The sequence below is a fragment of the Hemiscyllium ocellatum genome, chromosome 14, assembly GCF_020745735.1.
Source record: "Hemiscyllium ocellatum isolate sHemOce1 chromosome 14, sHemOce1.pat.X.cur, whole genome shotgun sequence".
Lineage (NCBI taxonomy): Eukaryota > Metazoa > Chordata > Chondrichthyes > Orectolobiformes > Hemiscylliidae > Hemiscyllium > Hemiscyllium ocellatum.
In genome coordinates this window covers 29,976,181-30,001,513 of record NC_083414.1, presented here as the reverse complement: position 1 = coordinate 30,001,513, position 25,333 = coordinate 29,976,181, and the positions used below count along the sequence as shown (strand labels likewise).

Here is a 25,333-nt window from a genome sequence, read left to right as displayed (position 1 = left end):
TAATCTTATCCATTGGAAATCAGATATAAATTACAAGAATGAAATAGTAGAATCTTGGCACATTTCATTTATGTTGTCTTTCCACAGTAAATTGATGCTATTGAATGATATTTATTGTAGATGAACTGTAATTGATTGGTGTGGTAATCAAAAAATTCTTGGATTTCAAACTCCAGGTTTGCTCCTACTGTTTCATTTTTAAATTAGACATGTTATTCTCTTTTCCTACATGACAAGGATCAATTAGAAAATTGATTTGGTTTCTGTTCTGTCTTCTCAGAAAGCTCTACTATTTCACCAAACGGTCAAAATCAAAGCAGTTACTTGAACTGGATGGTAACTTGGACGGATTGATATTCTCCAATGACTCCCTTCAATCAACTGAATGGGACTTTGGTCCTATTTGGTCCCACGGTTGTTCATTGAAATAAACCAAGAGCATTTCCATCATCATTTCCCACCACACACCATCAACACTGAAGTTCCTCATCAATCCATTTTTGGTTCTTTCCTGCGTACTGCATCTCTAAACATGCCCACAGTCTTTGGGTCAGTTTTCACAGTAGAGTCTAAGCCCACCTATCTCCCAATTCTTTGATGCCACCATGCGTTGAAATGCTTGTCCAGAAACATTTACATCCCCTACAAAAACTGAAATTGCTGTCAAACAGAGCAGTTCTGGTCACATTTGTGAGGAGAAAGCAAAGATAACATCTCAAGTCTGATGAAGAGTTATTGGACTTAAAATGTCAACTGTGCTTTCTCTCCACAGATGCTGAGTTTCAACAGCAGCTTCTGTTTTATTTCACATGTCCAACATCTGCAGTTCTTTGTTTTATTTAGATGCTCAACCTTTATACCACTGGGACCTCATTTCAAGGCCAGATAATTGTCATGAGAGGATTATGACGAGATTTTGATTTTTAAAAGCACATAAAGCCTCGCACTTTTACTGTAAAAACCAAACATCAGGTTGGGTCATTCAGGGCACACCATGAGTCTGCAGAGGAAAGAATGAGGATTTAAATCTGTCTCACTGCTATTAGGTTACTCTACAGCACCCATTATTGCCACAGACATCACAACCCTAACATGTTGGCTCACAACACCACTTGGATGAACCATCCTAGATCTGGGATTTATTCCAGATAAATATAAATATGTCTTTTGTTCTCAGTATAATTTCTTTTGCTATAATATTTATCCTTCTCCTTAGTCACTGTCCTGTTTTATTTAAAACTGTGGTTTCTTTCTTTGACCTTGATTTTAGCTTCTGACTTCATAACTCTATTCAATGGGTTAGTTGAGTATGTTCAATTGCTTAGCATAGCGGTTACCTCAGTTCATCTACTGCTAAAACCTTTGTTCAACTTTGTACATATTTCCTGCAATATGTTCAAGGCCAAGCTCCTATCCTACAACCTCCTAAACGTCAGTGGATTGTTCTTTTCCACTTTTAGCATTAGGTTCTTGCTGACCTGTATTGACCTGACATAAGGTGCTCCAGTGCTCCAAATTTAAAGTCCTTACCCTTGTGCCCAAATCTGTCCAAGGACCACCCCATTTTTTGTCGTCTTCACCTCCTTCAGCTTTCTAAATCCATTGATGCACCTACCCCATTCCAATGGACTCACCACCTTTCTGATGACTCATTTATTGTTACTTTTGCCACATAGTTAGCAGGTATGCTTTCAACCCCTTAAATCTCATGCACTGGGATTCATTCCCTAATCTCCTGTTGTTTATTCATCCCTCCTCATCTAAGACTAAATGGTTTGTCATTCATTTTGATCATTTCTGCTTTTAGTCCAATGCCATTTGTCCTTTACACCTTGTGAAATAGCTTTGGGCAATGTTAACAGCTGGGCTGTAACTTACGTAGTGCAGTGGTGAAATTGAGGTTTTGGCCATTGCCAGCAATTTTGAGGATCCTTGAATATCTGCCTAAATTAATAGTATGTTTATCTAAAGTTTTCCAAATATAACTTTTAAACAGTTGTTCCAAAGCAATAATTGTTCTAAAAATGCACTTCAATATCCAGCATCTTCCTTGCACAACAAGCTCCATTTGTTTAGTTTTATTTGTAGACTAGTCATCTGCAGCACTAAAAATATTGATTGAACAGTAACCTCAGTAGTTTCTCAAAGAATTCTTTACGTGAAAATGCATTTTCTTGATGGGAATACAGTTCGTGAATGTATAAACCAGTAACCACTTACCCTATCATCTCTATCTGCTTTTTGAAGTGTTTCTTTATTCTTGTATATTACATACTGTGGGTGTGACTTCAGAAACTAATATACCATCAATTGTTTCCTTCAACCTACTCTGCAGTTGTAGTGATACTAAAGGCATTTGCCCATCTCAAATTCTGGACACTCGTTACACTTGCAAAGCTATTACCATACTTGGAGAAAGTGAGGACTGCAGATGCTGGAGATCAGAGCTGAAAAATATGTTGCTGGAAAAGCGCAGCAGGTCAGGCAGCACCCAAGGAGCAGGAGAATCAACATTTCGGGCAGATTCCTGAAGAAGGGCTTATGCCCGAAATGTCGATTCTCCTGCTGCTTGGATGCTGCCTGACCTGCTGTGCTTTTCCAGCAACACATTTTACAGGTATTACCATACTCGCCAACTGATCAAATAAAATTGGCATCTTCAACTGAACTGTTAATATTACTAAACATTAACCTTCCACCCTCTGTTTCTTTTGTTGAAATTATCTATTAAAATCCAATATATCCAACTATGCTAAGTAAGGCAACCTTTATAATTGCTATAAATTACTCTGAAGCAGAGTTGAGAACCAAATGTTACTCCGTTTGGCAGAAGCTTACCTTAGTTTGGCTGCACCATTGGTTCTCTTCATTCAATTCACCACCACTGTTATTCTAATTTATGTAGTCTGTTTTATTCTGCAAAATATTTTTTAAAATTGGTTTTGTCAAACACACAAAAGATTTCATGAAATTTCAGTTCCAAATTAAAATATGAATCATTAGCTATTATTTCTCTGATTTCTAAGTGCCCCATTCTATTTAAATTGTGTTTCATTGACTATTTTCTTTGACAATGATGTATTTAATACAACTCATACACTGTCGTGCTCACTAGATACTTATGTTGAAAAATAAGATAAGCTGTGAAAGCTTTTAATTTTCATGGCAAGACATGAAACATCAATGCATCACTTGGAGAATGGAAGATATGGCTAAATTCCACTAGGAAGCTAAATCCAAAGCATGTATCTTCAGAGTGGAAGAGTTGATAGTAAGGTAGGATGGTACTTGGGGAGCAGAAGTCCAAAGATATGCAAGTTAGTTGGATTGGCCAAGGTAAATTGCTCATAGTGTTCAGGAATGTGTAGGTTAGGTGCATTAGCCACAAGGAAAAATGCAAGGTTAAAGGGATAGGGTATAGGTCTGGGTGGGAGTCTTCGGGCGTGGGGGGAGGATGGTAGGTGTGAACCTGTTAGGTGAAATGGCCTGTTTCCACACTCTAGGGATTCTATAGAAAGTGTAATGCATTGATAATTGTAGGGAAGTATTTTTTAATGGAGAGACAGCGTCATTTTTATTTCATAACCTTTTAGGGCATAAGCTTGCTCACTGTTGCCTGACTTTAGGCAATGCACCAGTTGTAGATTCAAAATAAGGTTGGGGCCTCACTTATTCACCTTTACTGGTGGTTACAGAATACTGTGTCTGCTGCCTTCTACCAGTCTGAAGAATCACCGCAAAAGAACTTAATGCAAGTAATGCATGCCAGACAAATAACATCCTCAGCTACAGATCTATGTTCCATAGCGTTGCAACCTGTTTCTTCTGTGGACACTGAGAAATGACAGTGTCCCAGCCATTAAAATTGGAAAATATTTGAAGAGCCATTTGCTAAAAGTACAGAGCATATTTACTGAGGATATTTAGTCACATTTCTGTGACAACATTTCAAGACCTAATGTCATTCCAAATAATAATTTTCTGTTTGGAAGAATCCTAATTTGAAACACTTAGCTTGAATTTGGTGAAGTCGATACAATGTAACAAGCAAAGATCAGACATTGTATTAATGAAGCAAATATATTTTGCTTTGTCCTTCCTCATTATGCTGTAATGGATCATTAGGAAATATAGGTCTGCAATGTGATGTAGGTGTTTGGGTATAATCTATTAAATAAATATGTTTTATGGAGCGGTGAGAAGGGCAGTTACTTAAGGATCTAAAACTTTTTTCCCACTTAAAAGAATTATGTTGAGTAGCCTGCTGTTTAGAACCTACTGAAACAAAGCCAATGGATAATCTGATTTTTTTCACACTCAACATTTTACTGTTTTATTCATATACTGTTAATTGGAGAAAAGACAAGCAATTAAGAAAAATAAGATAAGCTGAAAGTTTTCAAGGCAAGACTTGAAACATCACTTGGAGAATTGAAGTTATGGCTAAATTCCACTAGAAAACTAAATCCAAAGCATGTATCTTCAGAGTGGAAGAGTTGATAGTAAGGTAAGATAGGATTAGTTTACAAAGATAAGTGAATACATTGTTTAATATTTAATATAGTTAAGATTAGATCACTTACAGTGTGGAAACAGGCCCTTCGGCCCAACAAGTCCACACCGACCCGCCACCCACCCATACCCTACATTTACCCCTTACCTAACACTACGGGCAATTTAGCATGGCCAATTCACCTGACCTGCACATCTTTGGACTGTGGGAGGAAACCCACGCAGACATGGGGAAAACGTGCAAACTCCATACAGTCAGTCACCTGAGTCGGGAATTGAACCCAGGTCTCAGGCGCTGTGAGACAGCAGTGCTAACCATCATGCTGCCCACTCATTCTTTGGAGGAAAATTTGTTTTACATGTGTAAAATGATCTTTTAGGAGAAAGTCAGGACTGCAGATGTTGTAAATCAGAGTTGGTGGTGCTAGAAATGCATAGCCATTTAGGCAGCATCCGAGGATCAGGAGAATCGATGTTTCGGGCAGAAGTCCTTCATCAAGAATCTGGTTCTGGTTCCTGATTAAGGGTTTATGTCCGAAACATTGATTCTCCTGCTCCTCTGATACTGCCTGACTAGCTGTGCTTTTCCAGCACCACACTGTTGACATAAAATAATCTTTACCAATTAGGACTTGCAGTCCAGATCTAGATATTATTGCAAAACATTGAACAGTTTTCACATATAAAAACACCTTCCACCAACAGTTTCTAGTATTAAGTGGCAGAGAGAATGGAAAAGGAAATTGTGTGGACTTCGTACGATTTGTTTTCCAGATGCAGGACAGATCGCTATGCAATAAGAGTTCACTTTTTTTTCCCTACAGCAACTGATCACGATTGCCTTGGCAACAGCAATCATTGATGTAACACCGGGATCTCGAATTATATTTCAAGTTATTTGTAGTATTGTCTTTAATTTGAGACTGGTTATGTTTTGTAAATGTGAGAGTATTTCAGTGTTGAACCTATTTGGATGACTTGTTTTTAAAAAAAGATTCGTGAGCATAGCAGGAGCAATAATTGACAATGGAATGCCTTTACTGGATGCTGTTTAAAATCATTGCGAAGAAGAGCTCCATAACACATGAATCCATTGGTTCTTAAAAGAAAAATTGTTCCACAGATCCCAGTTTAAACTGCAGCTGCATAATGGTCAGAAATGTGCTGTACACAAGTTAAGTTCCTTTTAGGGGTATGCACCAGTCTTAAAGGGACCATGCCCTGTCACATGCCATCCATTCACAGCCAACAGAAGTTGAATGCAATAAGTTCAATGGTACTTTACCAGGAACTTGGAGTCTACAGAATAATTGAGCAATAGTTGGAGATAGGAACATACATGAATAGGGTGTTAAGATTGCCACAAAGATTGCCAGGTAAACCCACTGGTAGTGAGTACCAGGGGAATTCAATCTTGTTTGATTTGTAAGTGCCAATGTGGCAAGTATCATGATTAAGAGATGTGTTAGAGTTTTTGAAGATTGAACCAGTAGGATATATGAAGGGGAACAAGTAAACGAGTACTTCAATTTGATTGTAATAAGGTTCCACACAGAAGATGAGGGCTCACGGAATTCAGATAATTTATAGAGGATTTGTTAATGGACAGCATAGTTGCATTTAAGGCAGTACCAGCCAATTCACTACATTTGTTCCTTGGCAGACAAAGCCACATTCTGTGATGCAAGGCTGAATAAGCGAGGTCTTTACCCTCTGCAGTTTGGAAGAATGAGCAGTGATCTCATTGAAACATAAGATTCTGAAAGGGCTTGAGAGGGTAGGTAAAGAAATTGTTTTCACTGGCTGCGGAATCTAGAACAAGGAACAGAGCCTCAGGGTAAGGACGAGGTCATAATCTTTGGAGTTCTCCACCATTGAGAGTAGTAGATGCTGTAGCACGAGAGATGTTGCTCTTTCAGGTAAGAGGGATGGGGCCTGATGGGAAATGAAGACAAAGGTCATATCTGCAGATACAAATGTATTTTCATAAAAGCATTAGTGTAAGAGTCTTTATATATGTGACTTTAATATGGACATGGAATGTTACAGCACAGTACAGGCCCTTTAGCCCTTGACGTGCCAACCAGTGAAATTAATCTGATGCCCATCTAACCTACACCATTCCATTACTATCCATATGTATGTCCAATGCCCATTTAAATGCCATTAACATCAGTGAGTCTATATCTGTTGCAGACAGATTCCACTTCCCTACTACTCTCTGAGTAAAGAAACTACCCCTGATATCAGTCCTCAATCTATCGCCCTTCAATTTGAAGCTATGTCCTCTCGTCCTAGCCTTTGCCATTGGAGGAAAATGTTCTCACTGTCCAACCTATCTAACCCTCTGATTATCTTATATGTCTCGATTAAGTCACCTCTCAACCTTCTTCTCTCCAACAAAAACAGCCTCAGCCTTTCCTCATAAGACCTTCCTTCCATACCAGGCAACATCGAAGTAAATCTCCTCTGAACCCTTTCCATAGCTTCCACATCCTATAACACCATTTCTTCGTCCAACTCTGCATCTTACCTGTCGCACTATAACTCACAACATCCTTCGGAACTATCCACAACTCTGCCGACTTTTGTGTCATCCGCAAATTTACTAACCCTTCCTTCTACACACTCATCCAGAAAATTTATAAAAATGACAAACAACAGTGGCCCCAAAACAGATCCTTGTGGCATACCACTGGTAACTGAGCTCCAAGATGAACATTTCCCATCAACCATCACCCTCTGTCTTCTATCAGTTAACCAATTTATGATCCAATTCGCTAAATCCCCTACAATCCCAAAACTCTATTTTGTGCAATAGCCTACTCTGTGGAACCTTATCAAACACCTTACTAAAGTCCATATACACCACATCAACCGCTTTACCTTCATCCACCTGTTTTGTCACCTTCTTGAAGAACTCAAGGTTACGTAGGCTCGACCTACCCTTCAGAAAACTGAGCTAACTATCTCTAATCAACTTATTCCTTTCCGGATGATTATAAATCCTATCTCTTATCTCCTTTCCCAACACCTTACCCTCAACCGAAGTAAGGCTCACTGGCATATGATTACCAGGGTTGTCCCAACTCCCCTTCTTAAACAAGGGAACATCATTTGCCATCCTCCAATCCTCTGGCATTACTCCTGTCGACAATGATAACAAAGATCAAAGCCAAAGGCTCTGCAATCTCCTCTCTGGCCTCCCAGAAAATCCAAGGATAAATCCTAGCTGGCCTAGAGCTCTTATCTATTTTCAGATCTCCCAAAATTGCTAAAACCTCCTCATTGTCAACCGCAATCCCATCTAATCTACTGGACTGTATCTCCGTATTCTCAGTAACATTGCCCTTTTCCACTGTGAATACTGATGAAAAGTATTCATTAAGTGCTTCCCCATGTCCTCAGATTTCACACACAACTTCCCACTACTATCTTTGATTGGCCCTAATCTTACCCTAGACATTCTTTTATTCTTGATATACCTATAGAAGGCCTTAAGATTTTCCTTGATCCTTTCCATCAACAACTTCTCATGTCCCCTCCTGGCTCCTCTTAGCCCTCTCTTTAGATCTTTTCTAGCTAACTTATAACTCTCAACCCCCTAACAGCCTTCACACCTCATCCTCATATAAGTCTTCATCCTCTTGACAAGAGCTTCAACTTCTTTAGTAAACCATTTCTCCCTTTCTCGACAACTACCTTCTTGCCTGGTAGGTATATATTTATCAAGGACCCGCGGTAACTGTTCCTTGAATAAGCTCCACATTTCAAGTGTGCCCATCCCCTGCAGTTTCCTTCCCAATCCTGTGCAACCTGAATCTTGCCTAATCGCATTATAATTGCCTTTCCTCCAGTTATACCTCTTTCCCTGCGGTATATACCTATCCCAGCCCATTGCTATTGTAAATGAAATCAAATTATGGTCACTATTACCAAAATGCTCAACTACCTCCAAATCTAACACCTGGTTGGGTTCATTCCCCAATACCAAATCAATATGGCATTGCCCCTTGTTGGTCTGTCTACATGCTGTATCAGAAAACACTCCTACACACATTGAACAAAAACAGATCCATCTAAACTACTTGAACTATAGTATTCCCAGTCAATGTTGGGGAAGTTAAAGTCCCCCATAACGACTACCCTGTTACTCTCGCTCCTATCAAGAATCATCTCTGCTATCTTTTCCTCTATATCTCTGCAAAAATTCAGAGGTCTATAGAAAACTCCCAGCAGAGTGACCTCTCCTTACCTGTATCTAACCTCAGCCCAAACTACCTCAGCGGATGATCCTCAAATGTTATTTTAGCTGCTGTAATACGACCCTTGATTAACAATGCCAAACCCCTCTTTTACTATCTTCTCAGTTCTTACTGAAACATCTAAATCCTGGAATCTGCAACAACCATTCCTGTCCCTCCTCTAGCCATGTTTCTGAAATGGCCACAACATCAAAATCCCAGTTACCAACCCATGCTGTAAGTATACCTTATTCTGGATGCTCCTGATGTTGAAGTACACACGTTTCAAACCAACATCCTGATTGCCTGTGCCCTCTCATGACCTTGTAAACCTATCCTTGACCTCCCTACCCTCAACCTCCTGTACACTGGAACTACAATTCAGGTTCCCATCCCCCTGCTGCATTAGTTTAAACCTCCCTCTCCAAAGAACATTAGCAAATCCGCCCCCACACCCACCCCCCAGATATTGGAACCCTCTGGTTCTATAATGAATAGTATATAGCATTATAATTTAGATATGGAAGTCTATGGTTATAAATTTATTTGAAAAAAGGGTCCTTAAAAAACATTCTTATAAATGCTCTCAAATTTTGTTAATGTTCAAAGTTAGGTATCTTTAATGGATTGAGAAACTGAATTGAAAGACCATAGCTTATGATATAAACTTGTCAAGTGTGAAAGGTATATTCAAGAAGATCAGATAAAACAGAAGTATTGATTTGTCAATCTGAAAGCTGACACACCTAGTGGAAGGGAAAGCTACATTCACTTTAAATTTAAATTTAGTTTGGTGCCACCTGCTGGTTTGTCTGGGGAACACAGTACTGTACCCTCAGCCTTGCTGTAGTTTTATTTACAAATCTTTATCAGACCATTGTGAATGTTAATACATTATATGGGTAAGTCTATGATTTTGAAGAGTAAAGCAAAATGTTTATTCATCGTCTAACTTTTTAGGCATTAGTTCACTGTATTGTTAGATACGTTGTCTTCAGATATCATAAGTCATTAATTAAAACAAGAAGAAGAAATTCAGTCTGAAAGCATCTCCTTGGACGCATCCACCGCATGATTCAGGATCAAACCATACAGATGTGGAATCTTCCAGATCCCATCCTGGTTAAATCTGCTGTACAACTGAGTATGTGCCACAATTGATATCCATGTTTCCAAAATGAAATTCAGTTGCTATTTCTGTTCCTGATCATTGTCAAGATTAGAGTGATGCTAAAAATGTACAGCAAATCAGGCAGCATCCGAGGAGCAGGAAAATCGACATTTTGGGCAAAAGCTCTTCATCAGGAATGACGCAGGGAGCCTAGGGGTGGAGAGATAAATGGGAGGGGATGGGGCTGCGGAGAACGTAGCTAAGAATACAATAGGTGGATGGAGGTGAGGATGAAGGTGATAGGTCGGAGAGGAGGGTGAAGCGGATAGGTGGGAAGTGAGATTGGCAGGTAGGACAGGTCCTGAGGATGGTGCTGAGCTGGCAGGTTGGAACTAGGGTAAGGTGGGGGGAGGAGAAATGAGGAAACTGGTGAAGTCCACATTGATGCCCTGGGGTTGAAATGTTCTGAGGCAGAAGATAAGGCTTCTTCCTCAGGTGTCAGGTGGTGAGGGAGTGCCGGTGGAGACGACCCAGGACCTGCATTTCCTCAGCAGAGTGGAAGGGGTAGTTGAAATGTTCAGGCATGGGGCATTGGGGTTGATTGGTGCATGTGTCCTAAAGCGCTTTGCAAGAAGGTGTCCAGTCTCCCCAATGTAAAGGAGACTGCATCAGGAGCAACGGATACAATAAATGACATTGGTGGATGTGCAGGTGAAACTTTGGATGTGGAAGGCTCCTTTGGGGCCTTGGATGGAGGTGAGGGGAGAAGTGTGGCGTATCCATTTACCTCTCCACCCCGGAGCCTCTCTGCCTCATTCCAGATGAAGGGCTTTTGCCCGAAATGTTGATTTTCCTGCTCCTCGGATACTGCCTGACCTGCTGTGCTTTTCCAGCACCACTCTAATCTTAAGTCAGATCTCTGGCATCTGCAGTCCTCACTTTCGTCTGTTCCTGATCATTATCCAGTGCACCCTATTGGAAACTGCCCATAGTTGGACAAACTGTGGACCGGTTTAGGATTGTGAATAATTTCGTCTTTGAATAAGTGTCCTATTGACACTCTCTGTATACCACAGCTCCCCAGCATGCAGTTTCGGCCTTAAGTAGGGTCACGAGCTAAACGCTTGGAGTTGCAAGTTGCCATCATGGAGTTCTCACTTACTGTCAAACAGGCCTCCACTTACCTGCTGTCTGTTTTCCCCATTCTCCCAGGTCCCTCATATGCCCATCCACTCTCAGGTCTCACTAAGGGGTTGGAACAATTTTCAGGCCTCATGGGATCACAGTGGGGAAAATATTAACACCATAAGACATAAGACCATAACACACATGAGTGGAAGTAAGGCTATTCAGCCCATCGAGTCCACTCCGCCATTCAATCATGGCTGATGGGCATTTCAACGCCACATACCCGCACTCTCCCTGTATCCCTTAAATCCTTGCCAGACCAAGAATTTGTCAATCTTTACCTTGAAGACAATTAACGTCCCGGCCTCCACTGTTGTCTGTGGCAATGAATTCCACAGGCCCACCCCTCTCTGGCTGAAGAAATGTCGCCTCATTTCCGTTCTAAATTGACTCCCTTTATTTCTAAGGCTGTGCCCACTGGACCTAGTATCCCCACCTAATGAAAACAAATTCCCAGCGTCCACCCTTTCTAAACCATACATTATCTTGTAAGTTTCTACTAGATCTCCCCTCAACCTTCTAAACTCCAATGAATACAATCCCAGGATCCTCAGCCGTTCATTCTATGTTATGCCCACAATTTCAGGGATCATCCGTGTGAATCTCTGCTGGACACGCTCCAGTGCCAGTATGTCCTTCCTGAGGTGTAGGGCCTAGAATTGGACACAGTATTCTAAATGGGGGCTAACTAGAGCTTTATAAAGTCTCAGTAGCACATCACTGCTTTTACATTCCAACCCTCTTGAGGTAAAAGACATTACATTTGCTTTCCCAACCATGGACTCAACCTGCAAGTCAACCTTTAGAAAAGCCTGGACTAGCACTCCCAGATCCCTTTGTACTTTGGCTTTAGCAATTTTCTCACCGTTTAGAAAATAAGTCCATGTCTGTATTCTTTTTTCCAAAGTGCAAGCCCTCACATTTGCTCATGTTGAATTCCATCAGCCATTTCCTGGACCACTCTCCTAAACTGTCTAAATCTTTCTGCAGCCTTCCTATCTCCTCAGTACTACCTGCCTGTCCACTTAACTTTGTATCATTGGCAAACTCTGCCAGAATGCCCCCACTCCCTTCATCCAGATCATTAATATATTAAAGTGAACAGCTGCAGCCCCAATACTGAACTCTGAGGGACCCCACTTGTCACTAGCTGCCATTCTGAAAAAAAACCTTTTATCCCAACTCTCTGCCTTCTGTCAGGCAGCCAATCCTCAATCTATGTCAGTAACTCACCTCGAACACCATGGGCCCTCACCTTACTCAGCAGCCTCTCGTGAGGCACCTTATCAAAGACCTTTTGAAAATTTAGGTAGATAACAGCCACCAGGTTTCCCTGTTCTAGAATGTTACCTACAATTGAGGTTTGGCTAATCGGTTTATAATTTTCCATCTTTGTCTTGATCCTTTCTTGAACAAGGGGGTTACAACAGCGATCTTCCAATCATCCGGGACTTTCCTGACTCCAGTGATTTTTGAAAGATTACAACCAATGCCTCTGCTATTTCCTCAGCCACTTCCCTCAGAACTCTAGGATGTAGCCCATCAGGGGCAGGAGATTTATCAATTTTTAGACCTTTTAGCTTTTCTAGCATTTTCTCTTTTGTAATGACTACCATACTCAACTCTGCCTCTTGACTCCTCCTTAACTGTTGGGATATTATTTATGTCTTCCACTGTGAAGACTGAGGCAAAGTTTTATTTAAGTTCTTCAGCTATTTCCTTATCTCTCATCACGAGCCTTCCTGCATCAATTTTGTGCAGCCCAATTTCTACTTTTGCCTCTCATTTGTTTCTCATGTATTGAAATAAACTTTTACTATCATTTCTAATATTACTGGTTAGCTTACCTTTATATTTGATCCTCTTGTTCCTTATTTCTCTCTTTATTATCCTCTGTTTGTTTTTGAAGTCTTCCAAATCTTCTGATTTCCCAGTGCTCTTGGCCACTTTATAGGCTCTCTCTTTTTCTATGATACATTTCCTGACTGACTAGGTCAGCCATGGCTGTCCAGTTCTGCGACCGCACCTATCCAACACACACACACACACACACGCGTGATAATCTTTCTTTTCTTTCAGAGGCAACCATTGCTCTAGACTGGTATATAGGGATGGGGAGGAGTGGAAAAGCCACTGGAGTCTTTGGATGTGTCATCGCCTTCCAATTTCATGCCCACTTTTCTTATATCTTTGCACCTTTGCAAGGAGATTTGCATTTTTTGCATTTGCCCTTTTTTCCCCAGTGCTAGCCATCAAACCTCCTGCAATGACTTCTATCCCATCTTCTCTTGCTGTGGAATCCTTCTGGGTTCCCTCTTATTTCTCATTCACATTGTGTCCTGGTTACACCATCTGAAAACACAACATCAGGTATTACATGGACCTGCAAATATACCTCACCATCCACCTCCTTGTTTTCCCATTCGCTCGTCTGTGCTGGATAAGCTCACATTTCCTCCATTTAAACTGAAGTCATGTCTTTGACTCCCACCACAGACTCTGTTCTCTCACCATTAATTTTATTGCTCCCTGTGGTCACTGCCTCCAGCTCACCCACAGCATCTTATTTTATCTTGCACTAAGCTTCACACTAAGATCATCTGAAGCCACTTTTAGAAGTTTGCTGTCTCCACCCTGCATTCAAGATTTCATCATTTTCAGACTTTAATTATTCATACACAATCTTGGCCAGTCTCTCAACTTATATTAGTTTCTATTCATCCAAAATTCTTCTACCAACAGAGTTCATTCAAATAGTGCTCACTGATCCATTTTGGGTCATCATCCAAAAACACCTCAAAGTTAAAATTCTTTTCTGCATATGTCTCTCCATTTTAGCCCCTAACACATGCCCACTCTCATTGTTCCACCATTGGTGGCTATGAGCCCTTGAATTTCAGAGAATCATAGAATCCCTACAGTGTGGAAGTAAGCCATTTGGCCTATTGAGTCCACACCGACCTGTTGAAGGACATCTTACCAAGACCCACTTCTGCAACTCTGCATTTCCTAAGGCTAACCCACCTAGCCAGCACATCCCTGGACAATTTAGCAGGGCCAGTCCACCTTACCCACACATCTTGGGACTGTGGGAGGAAACCCATGCAAACACAGGAAGAATGTGTAAACTCCAGACAGTCACCCAAGGGTGGAATTAAACCCAGGTCCCTACTGCTGTGAAGCAGCAATACTAACCACTGAGCCACCAGGCCGCCTTCATTATTCTCACTAAACCTCCTCCAGGATGCTCCTTAAAACTCACTTCTTCAATCAAGCTTTGGTCATAGAGATATACAGCATGGAAACAGACCCTTCAGTCGAACTCATTCGTTCTTACCAGATACTCTAACTAAATCTAGTCCCTCTAAACCCTTCCTATTCACATAGCCATTCGGATGCTTTTTAAATGTTGTAATTGCACCAGCCCCCACCACTTCCTCTGACAGTTCAGTGCATACATGCCCTACCGTCTGCATGAAAAAGTTGTCCTTGAGGTGCCTTTTACGTCTTACTCCTCTTACCTTAAACCTATGCCCTCTAATTTTGGACTCAACACCACCACCCCCTCCCCCCACCCACCCATCCCCTGCCACTCCAGGGAAAATACCTTGTTCATTTCTCCTTTCCCTGCCTCTCGTGATTCTATAAACCTCTGTAAGGTCACCTCTCAGCCTATCCCTCTAGCTTGAACCCTCCAACTCTGGCAACATCCTTGTAATTTTTTTTATGAACCTTTCAAGTTACAAGGGTGGCACGGTGGCACAGTGGTTAGCACTGCTGCCTCACAGCACCAGGGACCTGGGTTCAATTCCCGCCTCAGGCGACTGACTGTGTGGAGTTTGCACGTTCTCCCCGTGTCTGCGTGGGTTTCCACCGGGTGCTCCGGTTTCCTCCCACAGTCCAAAGATGTGCGGGTCAGGTGAATTGGCCATGCTAAATTCCCCGTAGTGTTAGATAAGGGGTATATGTAGGGGTATGGGTGGGTTGCGCTTCGGCGGGTCAGTGTGGACTTGTTGGGCCGAAGGGCCTGTTTCCACACTGTAAGTAATCTAATTTTACAACATCCTTCCTCAGGCAGGGAGACCAGAATTTCAGGCAGTATTCCAATAGAGGTTTAACCAATACGGGTGTCTCCTCCTATCCAAAAGTAGAGCGTTCCTATAAAACCGTTTGCAAGCAGAAATAGCGTAAAGCAAAGAAGCAACTACCATTAATTTATACGGGAAAACTTTTTCAGCGTTCCCAGACCCAAAACATAACCTACCAAATCATACCAAATAACACATAAAACCAAACCTAACACTAACATATAGTAAAGGCTGTAGGAGGACAATCATGCTCACGGATGCACAAAATAAATCAAGTTAAAGCACAGATGCTCACATAGTTCAAAGCTATGGTGTTGACTGTAGTTCCCAGGGAAGGTGCTTGGCGGCGCCACTCGCTTTGCATGTAATTTATCATAAAAGCAAAAATCCTCTTTGGGTTAGCCAAAACAGCTACTAAAGCAGGTCTTTCGTAAAATCGAATTGGCATAAAGTAAACATTCAAAAAACAGGGGGGGAATACCTGTATCCTGTACACCCACAACATGACTTCCTAATTCCTTTACTCAATGCACTGACCGATAAAAGAAAGCATACCAAACGCCTTTTTCATTATCCTGTCCACCTGCGATTCCACATTCAAGGAACTGTGAACCTGCACTCCAAGGTCTCTTTGTTCAGCAACATTCCTTAGGACATTACCATTAAGTGTATAAGTCCTGCCTTGATTTGCCTTTCCAAAATGTAACACCTCACAATTATCTAAACTGAACTCTATCTGCTACTCCTCGTTCCATTGGCCCATCTGGTCAAGATCCTGTTGTACTAAGGTAACCTCCTTCGCTATCTAGTACACCTTCAATCAGGTTAGTGAGACACTATTTTCCACGCAAACTTACTAACCATACCTCCTTTGTTCACATCCAATCATTTATAAAAATGACAAAAAGCAATGAACCCAGCACCAATCCTTGTGGTACACTGCAGGTGACAGGCTTCTAGTCCGAAAAACAACCCTCCTCCACCATCCTCTGTCTTTTACCTTTGAGTCAGTTCTGTATCCAAATGGCTAGTTTTCCCTGTATTCCATGTGATTTAACTTTGCTAACCAGTCTACCTACAACACAATCTACCATGAGGAGCCTTGTTGAACATCTTATTGAAGTCCATATAGATGACGTCCACTGCTCTTCCCTTATCAATTCTTTGTTACTTCTCCAAAAAACTCAATCAAGTTAGTGAGACACTATTTCCCACGCACAAAGCCATGTTGACTATCTCTAATCACTCCTTGTCTTTTCAAATACATGTACATCCTGTCCCTCAGGATTCCCTCCAACAACTTGTCCATTATCAATGTCAGGCTCACCAGTCTATAGTTCCCTGACTTTTCCTTACTACCTTTCTTAGATATTGGCACAATGTTAGTCCACCTCCAGTCTTCTAGCCCCCCACCTGTGACTATCGATGATACAAATATCTCAGCAAGGGTCCTTGCAATCACTTCCCTGGCTTCCCACAGAGATCTAGGGTACACCTGATCAGGTGCCAGAGATTTATCCATTTTTATGCTTTTTAAGACATCAAGTAGCACCTCTTATGTTAAATGGACACATAATTGTATCACTTTTTGTATTAAATTTATTTTCCCTACAAGTTGTGGGCGGCACGGTGGCACAGTGGTTAGCACTGCTGCCTCACAGCGCCTGAGACCCGGGTTCAATTCCCGACTCAGGCGACTGACTGTGTGGAGTTTGCACGTTCTCCCCGTGTCAGCGTGGGTTTCCTCCGGGTGCTCCGGTTTCCTCCCACAGTCCAAAGATGTGCGGGTCAGGTGAATTGGCCATGCTAAATTGTCCGTAGTGTTAGGTAAGGGGTAAATGTAAGGGTATGGGTGGGTTTCGCTTCGGCGGGTCGGTGTGGACTTGTTGGGCCGAAGGGCCTGTTTCCACACTGTAAGTCTAATCTAATCTTTAATGATTAGGTATTTAGATAGAGTTGACCATGAGAACCTTTTTCCACGTATGGAGTCAAATATTACAAGGGGGCATAGCTTTAAATTAAGGGGTGGTAGGTATAGGACTGATGTTAGGGGTAGATTCTTTACTCAGCGAGTCGTGAGTTCATGGAATGCCTGCCAATAACAGTGGTGGACTCTCCCTCTTTATGGGCATTTATATGGGCAGTGGATAGGCATACGGAGGAAAGTGGGCTAGTGTAGGTTAGGTGGGCTTGGATCGGCGCAACATCGAGGGCCGAAGGGCCTGTACTGCCCTGTATTTTTCTATGTTCTCTTTCTTCCATATCCTTCTCCACAGTAAACATTGATACAACATCCTCACTTAGTATCTTCCCCATCTCCTGCAGCCTTGCTGATCTTTAACGGGCCCTATTCTCTCCCTAGGTACCCTTTTGTCCTTAATGTATTTGTAAAATCCCCCGGCTTCTCCTTCACCCTATTTGTCAAAGCTATTTTGTGTCCCCTTTTTGCCCTCCTGATTTCTCTTTTAAATATACTCCTCTTGCTTTTGTGCTCTTCAAGCGAATCACTCAATTTCTGTTGTCAATGCTTCCTTCTTATTCATGACCTGAGCCTCAATTTCTCTCGTCATTCAGCATTCCCCACACCTACCAGCCTTGCTTAACAGGAACATACTGACTACTCTTATTTTTCTTTCTTTGGCTCAGGATTAATTTTACCAGTTTATGTTTCTTAAGTACCCTGGAACATTTACCTATGTGAAAGAAGCCATATGCATACAATCTTGTGTTTCTTGTAACTGCTCACTCTTTGGGCTGAATAGCCTCTTTCTGTACTGTAGGGGTTCTATGAAACTGAGGACAATATTCAAGCAACAGTTATTGGATTCAAGACAAAAAAGGAAATTTGGAGTAAAATTCCTGTAACCATGGTAATTTTACCTGCTAAGCTTTTTAAAACATTGGGCATTTATGGTGTCTGAACATCTTTCCTTTCCAACACTGCAAAAATGGTAATGAGTTCTTCATGATTTCTTTTATCTCTTTGATGCCTTAATCACAGACTTTTAAAAATCTGTATTCACTGTTTGTTTTTGCATCTATCTTCGAAAATTATGAAAACAACAGTTATCTCTCAAATTATGCACCAGCATGAATTTGTGCTGAATCTATATTCTCCTTATAGACATTTTACAAAAACACAACAGACTGACTATGGTCTGTTTCATTGATATTACATGGTCTCTTAAAAGTTCAATGAGCAGACCGGAAGTAAATATTTACCTCAGACCAGAGAGCCCTGCCCACTGTATTGGAAACAGACAAAAAATTAACATCTTCTACCTAAGACTGAAATAAGCATGGTTCTTTTTCATATGCAAATGAGGGACCTTGTTGCAACTTGGAACTAGCCTGAGGCAGTTGATATTCCATAGTTATCATGACATAAAACAAGTGTACACACCTGCTATTATGACCAAACTTGGTCTCAGGATCTCCTGCTTCCTCCTATCCCTGGATGTTCCCCCAATGCCTGCTTTCACACTGATCACAGGCCTCAGGACCCAGTGGTTCCTCCTCTAGACATCTACAACATGGCTTAGTGACTTGCCTCTATTAAACTGTGCTGGCTCCTACTGCTACTGCATCGACAATGTTGAGTTCTAAGGCTAAAGATCAGGACCACGTCCTTTCCCAGCACTTGTCAACTGCTGATCATGCTACAGAGATGAAAAACACCAAAATACTTGCTCATCCCTTTATTCCCAAAGGTGTGCTGATGTAGATTTATTGTTAGACAATTGCAAGGAAAAAACAAGCGTAAAACAAAGTTTTGCATGACTTTATTCAACTAATGAAAGCATCATTTCCCCTGCTTCTGATATCATTGGTATCAGTAGAAGTCATCAGAGGTTTTATTTTGACCCACTGTAATATTGTCGACCTCCACTCTTGCCACAACTCCTCTCCTGCTGAAACTTCATCTGTGCTTCTGTTCCTGCTAAACCTGATTATTCTGAAGCAAACACGAGGCCTTCCAGTAGTCTGCTGCCTGTGTCCTGTCTTCTACCAAATCCCATTCACTCATCACCAATGTGGTTGCTGATCGGTACTGTCCCCCAGTTAAGAAATGGTTCCGTTTTAAACGTTCTGCTCCTTAATTCCAAATCCCTTCATGACTCTACCCCTCTGTATTTCTGTAATCTCATCCCATCCCACAGTCTTTTGATATATCTCGGCTCATTTTGTTCTTTTGAGCTTGATTCAGTATTAATGGCTGTGTCTTAAGTTTGCTGGGACCTAATCTATTGAATTCACTTCCTAAATCCCATTGCCTATGAACTTCATTTCCCCTACTTTAATACTCTCTTTAAAATCTATCTGACCATGTTTTGGTCATCTGCTCTAATGATTTCATATGTGATTCAATGTCATTTTTTCAATTATACGCTTGTGAAGACTAGCCTTGAGTTTTTTGTACAAAGGCAGGTCAGGCTCACAGCACTTGGAGAAGGGCAGGACAAAGAGATAGATCCCAATTCACTGCAGCAGGAACAAGACTCTGTCCTGGATGTGTGGGCATCAAACTGATCCTCATTGGCCATCTAACCAAATAAGCCAACCAGTAACCCTCAAGGAGTCCAAGTTGCTGTAGCAAATCCATAGTGTACTGTATGCTATAGGCTCAAGCTATGAAAATTAAGGATAGAAGTTCCAAATTTCTTGCAAATCTCTCTGACTCTCACTCTCCCCCTCACTCCCTTATGGTCACATTATGAACACTTGACCATCAAGACAGAGTAGGACTTGAACCAAGAGCTTCTAGCTCAGAGACAAGTTCACTATCTATTGCACTACAAGATTTCCACTCAATAACCTTGGAACACATGTTACAAAAACGCTATCATGTCCAAGTATGCTTTGAGTTGTCAGACAAACTGAACACACCATTAAAATGGTCACTGCAACTCATGTGGTCTTAGGCATTTTGAGACCTACTTTGTCTTGTCCTGAAAGAACACTCACAGCCACCCAGAGAATTCTTCTTATGATGGATCGATAAAGGAATCATAGATTTTCAGTCAGCCTGAATCTTTTTTAAAAATCTGAATAAATCAAAACGTAATATATGGAAGATGGATGTGAGTGGATTCTATCAACCTTCCATTACTTGTGATATTTTCCCCCATCCAAACTAATTTAGGTGAATCTCAAGTTTTCAAAGAATAACACAAGATGTGTTAGCAGGATTCACATTATACTTTGCTTAGAAAGAGGACTTCGAACTTGTGTAAGTCACATGATGGAACCATTTTGACTGTTTTTAAATCATTCAAAAGCTGCACACACAGTTCCATGAAAACTCATTGAATTAGCAGAAGGTCACCCAAGCAGTGAAGGTAATAAACATCAATATCTTGAAAAAGGGTGATCCAATCCAAGAGAACGGTTACAAATACAACATTTAAAATACTTTTGGATAAGTGCATGGATAGGAAATGTTTAGAGGGATTTGGGCCAAACAGAGGCAAATGGGACTAGTCCAGTTTAGGAAATCTGGTCAGCATGGAAGAGATAGGCTGAAGGATCTGTTTCTTTGCTGGTATTACTCTGTTCCAAGCTTGAGTTCCCCTGAGAACTCTTCTCCTGGCAATTTGACTACTAAAACCTCTCAGCATGCTGAGATTCTTTGGCTTTGCCAGACCTTCACTTCAACTCTGAGATGTCACATTCATTTAAAAACCTACAGGCTGACCACAAATGAGACTGAGTTGATCATAATCTTCATTTGTATCTAATTTTTGCATCTATAAGAATGTGTGCAGAGTGAATTAAACATGGCAATAATTCTTGGGATAAGTGGAATGAGAATAAATCATTTCCATCTTTTTAAAACAAAAAAACTTGCAGCTAGAGTTATTTAATTGGGACGGTAATTCTGAGGGTAAGAAAAATACACCTTACATACAGTAAAATGGAACACACACACTCTGGCTTTGATCACACTACATAAATGCAAATTGTAGTTGGTGAAAATAAATCCTGCGTCTGTGGTACTACATTCAAATGTTAGAAACTTTAGGATAATTTTCACTGTTAGGTATCATGCTGTTTCTAAATGTTTTGAGACATGCAGTCCAAGTAACCTATAAATGAGAGTTAAAGAAAAATGTTACCAGCTTAGAGTAACCAAAATCAAAATACTACAGATGCAGGAAAATCGTAAACAAAAACAGCTGGACATATTCAGCAAATCAGGCAATATCAATGGAGAAACAGAAGTTGTTGACTGAAGTCTTAAACCCTTCCTGAGAATTGTTAGATATTACAGATGAACAGCATTTAAGAAGGAACAGAAGAAACAGTGGTTGGGGGTGGGGGGGAAGAGAGAGAGAAAGAAAGCAAATTATATAGTTGACGTGTACAGAACATGAGATGGTTAACTGGTAAGAGTAATACTTGTAGGCGGCATGGTGGCACAGTGGTTAGCACTGCTGCTGCACAGTGGTTAGCACTGCTGCCTCACAGTGCCAGAGACCCACCTCAGGGTTCAATACCTGCCTCAGGTGACTGACTGTGTGGTGTTTGCACATTCTCCCCATGTCTGTGTAGGTTTCCTCCCACAGTCCAAAATGTGCCTGTAGTTTTAGGTGAAGGGGTAAATGTCGAGGAATGGGACTGGGTGGGTTGCACTTTGGTGGGTTGGTGTGGACTTGTTGGGCTGAAGGGCCTGTTTCCACACTGCAAGTAGTCTAATCTAAGAAAAATTGGCATAATATAAGTATTGATAGATATTTGAGACCCAGGAAGTGTGTGAAAACTTGAAGAGATGAAGGAAAATTAGGAGATTGGAACATGAAAAACCAGTGTTACAAATAGCTTTAATGGCCCAGAAAGAAACAAAGTAGGTCAACCCTGAGGGTGCTACCACAGTTGTGTTCTGACAAGAGGCGGTACTTTCCACCCAAGTACCAATACTTTCCTTTTCCAAATCAACAGAAAATCCAGTACGTCCATTTCATATTGCTAGGCTCCTACTGTTGCTGCTGAGGTTTAAAACTGTTAAATTCATGGTTAAATCTTAAAGAGTGAGAAAGTGCTTCATGGAAACATTGTTCCTTAAAGTAACCTACACTTTTGAAACTATTGTATCTGTGCTGTCTACTTCTTTCAGAAAAGCAGACCGTCAGAGGCAGTAAGTGCAATAAAACAGTGTATCAGTACATTTAAACATCTATTGAAATAGTGTCAGATAATGTAAAGATTTTATTGGATAATTGAGTTACATTTCTCTTAAACTAATGTGGTTCTTTGGGATTATGTACATCCAACAGAGCAGATTTCACTGATTAATTACTTTCCACCTGTTGATTGACAGAGGTACAGATCACTACCTGTAACTCAATAAGTTTCAACAGCTACATCAGCACAAATACTCGCGACTGTTCTTATTCTTGAATATGTGGAGGTGTCTTTATTATTGTGCAGTACTATTTTTAAAGCAAAATGCAAGACAGACTAAACACCCATGTTTCAGAGTTTCTTAAAATCACATTCATAGTTTAAGGAATTCTGCGTGTAAAAATGAACATAAGACATGGGTGTAGAGGTAGGCCATTCAACCCTTTGAGTCTGTTCCACCATTCAAATGAAGCATGGCTAATCTGATATCCCTCAACTCCACATTCCTGCCTTTGCCTCATTATCTCATTATCACATTAAAAAGTAAGTTATTCAATCTTTGTACTCACCCACATTTGGCAGTGTCCATGGTTTTTTTCAATTGTCACCACTTCCTGTTTCTCCGAAACCACTCAACAAATGTCCAGTCTCATTTTGTTAGAAAATTACAGTAATCTTGGGGTTGCAACACCCACACAGCTGCTACAATTGTCATTCACAATGTCATGGCATTGTAAAAATATTATCTTGTTAGTAAAAGTTTTGTTATTTGTCAAAATTCTAAGAAAATGGACATTTCAATGGTGTTCCTTTTTGGCAGTAACAAAAATATATAGCTTCTTAAATTATCATGGGCATCAAGATGTAACCTTTAGTATAATTCCCAAGGTGCAGTTTGTCTGCATTATATTCTGCAGTAAAATTAACATTCAGATTTAAAATGGTTATATTTTGTCATTAATAGTCATACTAATAATGTGTTACAATTGAAATGTGGTTGCTTACTCTAAGTCTATGTTATTTGCTGATTTTCTGCTAAAGTATTGCTTCTCGGGGCGGGAGGCAAAACAGGTTTGTGTCAATTTTAGGACTTGAGTTGACATTCCTGTAATGTACATTTCATTTAGTTCATTTGCAATGGACAATCAATTGCAGAAACTGCAGAGATTAATATAAAAAATACCACACTGTATTTTACCAGCAAGAGCTATAGAAAATCAGCGAGTCGCAGAAGATTGGTGGATATTAAATTTCACATCCTTCAGTTTGTTAAGATGAAAGCATCTTTGCAAATACAGAAAAATTAGATACATCACTGGTCATATCTTTCTGCAGAATGCACAGAAATTAACATGTTTAAAGTATTGATTCTAGGAAGGATGTTGAACAAGCAAAATACATTTTTTGTGGCCCTACTGAAACTTATTAGTCTGGTCTAATGGAAAGTGTCAGCTAAGTTGAAGAATAACAAATCATTAGCACCTGCACTTTGCTGACAAAGAATATTGACGCCAAAGAAAGAGCTTTAAACTAAACAGAAAGTATGGAGGGTTCAGGAGAGGGGCTATGTAGTTTCACAAAGCAAAAGGAAATGGTGGCAAGGCAGCTATTTAGATAATAACACCAGTGAGGGACTGGACAGAGTGTACAAACATAACAAAAAGCAGCAAATAGGGTCAAAGGGGGATAAAGGGGATTCCACTTCTGCCACTCCACCAAGGGTCATCCAAAGTTGCAAAATTCAAGATTTGGCATGTGCTGAAGGACTTGATACCATAGACCTTATGCATCATATGAAAGAGACTGAGTTGTCAATTTGTAAGATAGAACAGAGTCATAAAGATTTGGTCCAACCCATCCATGCCAACCAGATACCCTATATAAATCTAGTCCCATTTGCCAGCATTTGTCTCATATCCCTCTAAACTCTTCCTATTCATATACCCATCCAGGTGTCTTTTAAATGTTGTAATTATATCAGCCTCCACAACTTCCTCTGGCAGCTCCTCCCACATACACACCACCCTCTGCATGAAATGTTGCCCCTTAGGTCCTTTTTACATCTTTCCCTTCTCACCTTAAACTTATGCCCTCTAGTTTGGACTCCCTCACTTTGGGGAAAAGACCTTGTCAATTTACCTTATTCATGACCCTTATGATGTTATAAACATCTTTAAGATCACCCCTCAGCCACCAAAGCTCCAGGGAAAACAGCTCCAGCCTATTCAGCCTTTTCCTATAGCTCAAACCCTCCAACCCTGGCAACATCCTTGTAAATATTTTCTGAACCCTTTCAAGTTTCACAACAAACTTTCTATAGCAGGGGGACCAGAATCGTATGCAGTATTCCAATAGTGGCCTAACCAATAGAAAGAAGGATTTCAAAATTTTTACTCAGTGCATTTATTCGTAACATTATAATCTCAACAACGACAATTAATCACTCTTTTTTAATGATATATTTATATGACAGAGTATACAGATACTTTGCCTGTAATTTTTGCACCAAACGCATATGCCCATTGTTCTCTTGCACCTGCTACACCACATTATTATTGTTCCATACTGTCAATTACTGTCAATTGTACCTCCAGCTGTGAATTCACTTCACCCTGCTGACTGCTTTGCATAAACTGAAAGAACAAAATGCTCAGTAAAACAGGTGGAAAGTTCAAGATGTATGTGTGGTTTCTGTCAATAGTTTGAGGTTTGTATTTCTGTTGCAGCTCTGTCTTTCATGCAGGTATGTCCTCAAAAGTCTTGAGTCTGCATTTACCCCGCCTTGACACTCTGCTTCTCTCCCCAACAGTCTTTCCATTTATCTCTTTTACCTTTTTGCTCTTATTGGTTTCTCTTTTCCTTCTTGTGCTCGATCTGTCACTTTCAAAGCTGTATCACCGTCTTCTGCAACTGTCTACGCTTTACTCCGTATGGATTTCCAATTGGAATTCTATCCTTCATGCTTCAGATCCACCACGGGGATCTCTCGGATATTTCAACGTTTCTCAAACTCTTTTTATCACTGCTTCCTGAGATGCATTTTTAGTGTTATGGTGCTGCCAAATGAA

General features: G+C 40.7%; 1 long non-coding RNA gene across 1 annotated transcript in view; it reads right to left on the bottom strand.

The window, feature by feature from the left end:
• The window catches only part of LOC132822327 (uncharacterized), a 27,730-nt gene extending 2,397 nt beyond the window's left edge, over positions 1 to 25,333 (bottom strand). The window contains exons 1-2 of the long non-coding RNA XR_009645432.1: positions 25,097 to 25,333; positions 2,839 to 2,916 (exon numbers count right to left, since the gene is read on the bottom strand). This is a non-coding gene — a long non-coding RNA (uncharacterized LOC132822327). The remainder of the gene's footprint in view (positions 1 to 2,838; positions 2,917 to 25,096) is intronic.